At 39.8% G+C, this 8,819-nt stretch overlaps 1 long non-coding RNA gene across 1 annotated transcript; it reads right to left on the reverse strand.

The window, feature by feature from the left end:
• Positions 1–6,175: 6,175 nt before the first annotated feature.
• LOC117099339 lies at positions 6,176–8,093 on the reverse strand. The gene is made up of 3 exons (XR_004443773.1): positions 8,038–8,093; positions 7,705–7,836; positions 6,176–6,282 (listed from the first exon to the last, which is right to left on the reverse strand). It is a non-coding gene; the product is annotated as an uncharacterized LOC117099339 (long non-coding RNA).
• Between the last annotated feature and the right edge of the window lie 726 nt (positions 8,094–8,819).

Here is an 8,819-nt window from a genome sequence, read left to right on the forward strand (position 1 = left end):
TTCACTGTAGAAGATAATAAGTTTGGTTTGACGTATCTTATTACCAGCTGGTAAAAATCTTAGGTCTTGAGGTCCTGTGGTGGTTCAAAAGGCAGGGATGGGTACATGGTATTACAAAACTAACATTCATGCTGTACTTATCTTATTCCAAGCACTTGCTCAGTACTTATGAAGTATTAGATTACAGTACTTTATTCTTTCCATTTACCACATTCTCAGGAGTCCTCCAAAGGGCCCAAGGTTCCTAGACTCAGGGTTCTTCTTTACTCTTTGCCATGACACTTATTTTGCAATAATCTTGTCCTAACTGCCTAAGTTGAATCTCCTGGACTTAAGGTATCACAACAAAAGGAAAGTTGATTTCTGATGGAACACAAGAACAATTGAGAAAGGAGAAATCTTTTCTCCTAAGGGAAACCATGAATGAAACTGAAAGAAACTTTGCCTTTGCTAATTATAATCTTGATATGCCCAGGCTTTACTAGCATGTGATGAGAGATGTTATCACATAAATATTACACCTAGATTTTGCTAGCTTGAAGCCTGAACATAATGATCACTTACAAAATGCCCCAGGATATTTAAGTCCTCACAGAGTCTCTACACCTGCCACAGAAGAGTCTATAGTCTATGTGGACAAAATTGTGCTCAGCCAGCACTGAGTTTGTCTTTGGCAGGTTCAGGTGGCATCCCTGAGTACAGATTCTCACTAATTACTCTAGTCACTGGCCCTAATTTTTCATAGTGCAGAGGCAGTCGGGGGTTATTCAAAAAGAGGGAGGTTGCAACCTCTAGGTTGTGCTTGGTCATGCAGAGTTGCTTAGTATTTTAGAGTTTACTGAAATCATTCTTCTAAATTACACACACTTAGCCAATTTTTTGCCTGAGCACACAAACACCATCCAGGTGATGGTATTGGGCTGAATTCAAGTTCTGTATTACCTGGGACACTACTGGCCTCAAGCCACTGCTAGATTATTGAGTCTGCTTCAATATATCACAGTTTTTTTCTTCATTATGGCTTTTGGGGGGCTTTTAGAAGACTCTGGCATAAATTGGTTTCTAGTACATCCTCTCATTCCAGTCGATTTTCAATGCACAGATGGGATCTGAGAGGGAGACAGTTTTGAAGCAGCCCCAAGGGATGGTGCTCCCAATGGCTGCAGCATTATACAACTGGAATGACACAGGGCACAACTTACACATACCTAGTGCCCGTTTCCCTAATTATTTCTGTCAGTCAATGTTATGGACTGAACGAAAGCCTCTCAGAATGAGTATGTTGATTCCCCAACTCTCAGTATCTCAGAATGTAATTGTCTTTAGAGACAGGGTCTTTAAATATGTGATTGAGTTTAAATGAGACAGTTAAGATGGAGTCCTAATTCAATGTGACTGGTGTCCTTGTAAGAAGAGAGTGAAACAGCAGGGGCACATGTGCACAGAAATGCCTTTGTGAGGACATTGCAGGGAGAAGCCTGCCATCTACACACCAAGGACACAGGCCTGAAACAGATCCTGCCATTATGGCTCTCAGAAAAAAACAACTCTACTAGCATGTTGATCTTGGATTTGCAACCTCCAGAACTTTAAGGAAATCGATATATTTTTGTTTAAACCATTCAGTTTTTGCTAATGTCAGGCTTGGAGAATGATTACAGGCCACTTTAAGCCACCTCCAATAAACATACCAAGCATGAACAGATTTTGCAAATGAAGCTTCCAAATGAATATATTACATCTCAGGTCTAATCAGATTGCTGCCTAACTCCAGACCCACCTGCCATAATACTCTCCTGTAAGAGACTTTCACAGTCTTTTTAATTACCTCCAGAAATAGCTACCCAGATCATGCCTAGTTACTAGAGGCGTAGTGTATGGCTCTGAACAAAAGCTATCTTCCTCCTCCAACTTGGGACACTCTCTCTCTCTCCCCTATGGAGTCATTCTTGTATCCTAAGCCAGTGCCTTTTATTAGGCATCCAAGGCCTATGCAGTTCCTCTACTGTAGTGGTACTACACATACCACTAGTTGTGGTATGTGTTCAGGCTCCCAAACCAGACAAATGTGACCCCAGATATTTACTAGTTGAATAATCTTAGGGTTGTCATTCTTTTCAAAACTTAAGTTTTCTCATCAGCAAAGGGCATGATGGTTGTCTTAGTCAGTTTGAGCTAAGTGCCATAGATTGGGTGGCTTAACAACATAAATTTATTTCTCATAGTTCTGAAGGCTGGAAAGTCTGAGGAGGGCGTCAGCATGGTCTGCTCTAGTGAGAGTCCTCTTCCAGGTTGCAGACGCAGTCTTATTGCTGTGTCCTCCTTGGTGGAAGAGACATAGCTAGTTCTCAACCTCTTATAAGGACACTAATCCCATTTATGAGAGTTCCACCCTCATGACCTAATTACCCCTTGAAAGTCCCACCTCCTAATATTATCACATTGGGATTAGGGTTTCAACATATGAATTTGGGAGACACAAACATTCATTCCATTGCAATAGTAGACACTTTGTTGGGCTCTTGTCAAATGATCCATGTAAAATTCTTGACTTAGTGCATGGCTCATGGTAATCACTCAACAGTTGCTCAGGCAGGAGGTTCATCATATTATTGTTAGTGTTGGAAGCTGCTGTTGTCATCTTCTAACATCGTCTGATTCACTTCCATTGACTGCCTCAGCATTCTTTCAGTACATAAAATAATTCCTCTGTTCTGGGGTATTTTCTCACCAGTCTTTATTATTAGTCTCCATAGAGGTAAAATTGATGTTTTCCACAACACTCTAAATTTATAGGGCTTGGAGAGCCACTTTCCATTCCCTTCAGAAGCCACAGGATGAGGCAGAGTAGGCGTGGGACAAACCTATTTTTCCCTTGGCAATTGCCTCTAGGACACATTCTTTAAGAATAAGAACCTTTAACAATAACCCTGAGTCACAAGTATCACACACTGCAGACACTACATTTACAAAAACACATCAGTGAAGGCTGTGTAGAAACCTACAGTTTGTGCGTCTCGTATGATCTTTTTTATCAGTTTCATGGCTGACACGTGAGTTTTCTCTGAGGAGGCGTACGCTTTTCACAGTCACTCAGTATTTTTAAAAAAGGAAATTAAAGCATTTAAAGAACATGAACTATGTGCTGTGCTGTGTGCCACTGATTTCTCACAGCAGACTTTTAAGTTAATTATTTTGTTTCCACTCTACATATGAGAAAAATTGAGACTCCGAGGAGCTAAACAACTTAACCAAGGTCATGGAGTGGTTTATGTAATTTTAAATAATCTATTCTGGAATTTTTATGAACACCATGAAATTTACCCTAAATTAAACAGTGATTAGGTAGAGGGAAAGAGTGAGTTTTCTTGGTCTACAAAGAGAATATTGTCATTTAAAAAAAAATGTATCAGCACCATTGAAAAATAAAAATTATCTCATCCTACCACCTAGAGATCATCACTTTGCACATTTTCATCAATTAAACAATAATTGTGATTTGTGTAGGAAAGCTTCAATCGTTCATATCAATGCAAGGGAGAGGAAAGGGTGGAGAATCTAAAAATCATTTCTGTCTGCATTGCGTGCTTTTGGGAGTAGAAAATTAACCTTTTTGATCATGTTCTGCATGGGCTAATTACTAAAATTGCTTTTCCTTTCCCAACTGATCCCAATTCAGGGCAGAGTCCCGGAAGCATTTTGGTGACAAGGGATTAAAACATGTGCTGTGGCTAATTCAAGAAGTGGAAACTCCACAAATGGATAATTAAGACCTGACTGCAGAACAAAAGCTTGCACGTTGTTGTAGAGTGGCGGCTCTCCAGTGTTTCAAACCCTTTATCCTGAGAGCCATCTTGAAAGGTAGATTTGATTCAATTTGCCAGGCATTCGTTGTGAGACTGACTTACTCTGTGGTGTGCTAAAACGTCCAGGAAACAGTATCTGATTGTAAGGGACAGGCAGTCTAGTGAAGGAGGCTAGTATGCATACCACTGACTTTAATAATAGTAACAGTGATCATTTTAGCTAACATTTATTAAGTAATTACTTGCCCTAGGTCCAGCTCTGTTCTAAGCTCCTTAAATGTATTAACTCATTTAATCCTCATATAAAGGATAGTGGAACCAGTGGAAAACACTATTCATTTAGGGAAGAAATGGTTTATCCTGAAGTGGGAGCTTAGAAGGGCTTCAAGGACTATCGTCATAGCTAGAAGCTCATATCCTGACCATATTTCCAAATCTCATATTAGGGATCCCTCAACAGCTGAGGCATGTACACAGGTGGTGTGGGCAGGAGTCCTGCTGCTACATCTGTTTATTCCTTTTATTCTCATTAAGAGTGACCGCCTGGTTCACAATAAGTCCCTCTCTTCTAGGAACAGTCTCCCCAACACATACAGTGGACTCCCCTTGCCATGCCTCTGTGACCACATATGGCACTGCCTCTCTGGACATAGCTGATCAGACCAGGCATTGGCACCAAATCAAGCTGGGCCACTTAGATACTTACACTGGATTATTTCCACTAAAGCTAAGGGAAAAACATCAGTCTTTCTCTGGTAGTAGGAACTGAGGAATGTTGATGCTTGAGAACTGTTGGTAACTGTGGTAGTCATGAGAATAGGCCACTCAGATATCTGCTTAGGGGAGGGTAATGAACCTGACCTACAGCTCCAGCTGCTGGCTATGTGTCCAGTGTCTGTTCCCATGGAAGCCACAGTGCTCTCAGTCAGTGACTAGGCACAGCATGCGAAGGAAGACAGACTATCTGTGAGACAGGCAACTTTGGCTCCAGGACTCCCCATAAGCACAGCCGAAACTTTCTTAGAATAGCAGGCAGCCCAAACTCTACGCATCCAACACTCCTTCCTTCCTCCTCCCCTTCACAGGGGTCAGGTGTCCTCACAGTGTGGTACCTCTCCCTGTCTCTTCTGGTTCCCTCCCCTTATTCCCTCCTTCCCCAACAAAAGACATGCACATCTGATCCCATCCTGGCATCTGCTTCTTTAAAGAAGTGAATTAACGTCAGGACTTTCTCTTTGTGTGGTCTTTCATCCTTGGATACTAGACAGTTTCTTCACAAGGTGATGGTAATATTCCAAGTATCACATTTGCAGACATCAAATTAGCCACCCAGCCAATCCCAGAGTCTATGGCGGAGGGGATTACACAAGGTTGTAGATACTCAAAAGTGTGATTCATTGGCCATCATCAGTATAAACATCTACTGCAGCTACTACCAAGGAACAGTTACCTGCATTTCCCATAAACTGTAATTTATAGAAAGGTAATGTTACATCCTGTCTTCTGGAGCAAAACCACGTGCAAATAGGTACATGGAAATGACAAAGATTATTCTGGAAATTATTATAAGTAGAAGTAATTTTTAGAAAAGAAACTATATTCGTATCTAAGTGGCTCATTGAAATATCTCTTTGGACGTAGGGCTTGTATTTCTAAGTCTTCTCTACTCTTTGAGAACAAAATAGAGAAAGGAGGACAAACTGAGGCTTTGGTAATGCTGAGTTAATTGGTACTTTTTCAATATGAACTATGCTCTGTGGGCAATCCTTCATTCAGCAAATCACCTATGAGGCTATCCCAGAAAAAGACAGTGGACAGAAGTGTAACTTCTGTTAGTGGAAGTAAAGGTGGGAATAATAAGGAGGGCCCTTATGTTGTTGTTTGGTAGGAAATTAAGCACATTTTAAAAAGTGTTCCTTTTTTGGGACCTTTCCTGTGAGTTACATAGTCTTGGTCTCACAGTACTTCATCTTTTAAAACTGGTCTTAGCTTTCATTATGTGGCTTGAGGAATTGAAAGTGAGCCATTATTTAGAGCAATTGCAATAGGTCCCTTTTTCTAAAACCACTATCCTTCTAATCGGGGGATGTTACATAAAAATAGGTGGACTATGCAGTCAGAAAATTTACTGATGAGTCTGGAGTTTCTCACCTGTCCACTTGAACCCCATTTTAATGACTTGGGATCTCCAGTCGAATTATGTACCATGGCCATCAGTAACATTGAGGTGATTATACAGAGTGTTCTGTAGATTGGGAAGTACTCATTTGTATATTTAAAATTTTTTTTATTGAGGCCTACAGCAAGTGAAAAAAGAGAGGTTGATTGATCCTGTGCTGGGTAAGAGAAAAATGACAATTCCTCCACTCTGAGGTCTTCTGAAGAAAGTTGAGAAACAGTGTTATATCTTGAAGCATTTCAATGACTCTTCCATCCTAAACTCAGAAGTTTATGGACAAGGCAGCAAGTCCATATTCTAGATTAGCAGAACAAAGGAAGCAGGTTATACAAGTAATTATTTCTTTCCTCATTTATACTACTTCACATGTACTCAGCCCCCAGGGTCCATTTCCTGAAGTTCACACTCTCAAAAATGTTCTGTGTTAACACCTTAAGTAGGCACAATACAACCTCACTTGGCATTAGTATTGATTCTAGCCTCCAGGTAGTTTATCTTGGGGGAAAAAAGGTGTTTTAATATTTGCCTGTGTTATGTAACCACATATATCTGAGAAAGTTATAATTAATTTCTGTCTGTGCTGCATTAGCACAGAAAATAAATTAAATAAGCCTTTTTTACTGAAAAGAATCAGTTTCTTTTCTACAAACTGAGTTGATTACCTCGAGGTTTCATAGGGGTGGGCGAGTTGGGGGCAACTCACAAACTCAAGCTCATCTCCTGGGCAGTCACAAAGTTTATGCCAGCCATACAAATCCCAAGGCATTTGTGTTTAACGTTAATGAGGATGTGGATGAGGTGAATCTACAAATCTCAACAGGTGACAAATTAGAAATTAGGCCAAGCTGCTTTTGGCCCCCTGGTGAAGGAGAACAGGGTTGCTGGGAGAAGGTGCTAGCTGATCCTCATGTTTACTTACAATAATGTGATAATGAAGTTCAACCTAAGAAAATCAGATGGAGCAGCCCTCTGGGAAGGCTGCCTCCTTCCTCTTTGCTACATTATCTTTCTGAGACTGTCACCTACAAGTTCTCACACCCCATATTTCAGAGGCCTTCACAATCTGTTCCTAATTTTCATGAAGCCTTTTGCCTTTTTGTTGCCTATAGGGTAATGTGACCCCCAATAGTTATGGTATCTAAAGCCCCTCTCAGATGGTTCCCAACCCTCTTTTCCTACCTTCTCTCTGACCACTTTACTTGCTCCTCCTCTTCAGATAGGCAAGCGACTGGACTCCACAGTATTCCACCCATGACATTATTCTTGCAATTTCCTCTACCCAGAATATTATCTTGCTGTTTCTCTACCTCATCCACCAATGAATTCTTCATTGTACAGTGAAGTCCTCATTTAATGTCATCCATAGGTTCTTAGATACTTGGACTTTAAGCAAAACAACATACTTTAAGTTCTTGAATAATGTCATGTCATTCAAGGTTGTTTCATTGTAAGATTGATTTTTAAAAATTGGTTTTGTTATATTTTGTTTAGCTTAAAGTCACAATTTCCAGGAACCTATTGATGATATTGAGAACTTATCATATTCTTCAAGATACAGCATAATTTCAACTCATAAATTTTCTTTCTTTCACCTTCCAACTGATGGAATTAATACCTCCTCCTACTACTAATGCTACTCTAGCATTTTGCATTGACCTACCCATTATAAATACTTAGACTTATAATCAAATAAATGTATTCAATGTGATGTATCTTTACCTAAATCAGAAGTTCCTTCAGGACTGGGTCCAAATCCCTTTCAGATACACAATGCCAATTTCAGATTGTCTCCACACTCCCAAACATGACATTAGGGTGGTAGCTTAAAGATGTGGAACCAGTGTGCAGGACCTGAAAGTCATATCCTAAATTATCACCAAGGTAAAATAAGACTGAATTTAGGATATCAAACTGTGATGGTTAAATTTTATATGTAAACCTGGCTATGGTACCCGATTGTTTGGTGAAACACTAATCTAGATATTGCTATTGGGGTATTTTATGGTGATGATGTACATCAACAATCAATGGACTTTAAGTAAAATAGATTACCTTCGATAATGTGGGTGCAACTCATCCAAAAGTGAAAACTTGAAGAGCAAAAATTGACATTTCCTGGAGAAGAAAAAATTCTACTTTCACACAGTAACATAGAATTCTCAGTTTCCAGCTTGCTGCTCTACAAATTTCACACTCAAGACTGCAAAATCAGTTCCTGCTTGAGTTTCCAGCCTGCCTCTTCGCTCTACAGATTTCAGACTTTTCAGCCCCTATAATCATGTGAGCCAATTCCTTAAAGTAAATATCTTTATGTACACACACACACCCCTTCTTGGCTCTATTTCTCTGAAACCCTGACTGAATATACAAACCAACTAGTTAGAAGGAGAGTAGAAGCTGAGGTATGCAGCGAAAGTAGGCACAAGAAACTGGAAAGCTAAGGAATAAAGAATAGCAGAGAAAGTGATAGGCAGAAACATGTAATGTCCAGAGGTAAAGTGCAAATGCTTGTCAAGGCTTTTTATGACTCTAAGGCTTGTGCAAGTCAATCTGGCAATTCTTACAACATAGTAGATATCCATTAAATGTTGCTAAATAAACCAAAGAATGCATTTATTAATGAATTCATCAATACTTGCCTTCTCTTCACAAAAACTTGATAGTTGGAAATAATAAGAGTCAGGATGTCTAGGAAAATTTTGACTCCTGGACGAAGTAATCACCAACCAGGCTAACTGCTCTTTATCCCTTTCACAACCACAAGTTGAACAGTGAAACAACAAGCCTACACCAGGGTAAAGTAATAATGTTTTCCTGTTTAAAGTTTTACCATG

Source organism: Trachypithecus francoisi, unplaced genomic scaffold (assembly GCF_009764315.1).
Source record: "Trachypithecus francoisi isolate TF-2019V2 unplaced genomic scaffold, Tfra_2.0 Lachesis_group16, whole genome shotgun sequence".
NCBI lineage: Eukaryota > Metazoa > Chordata > Mammalia > Primates > Cercopithecidae > Trachypithecus > Trachypithecus francoisi.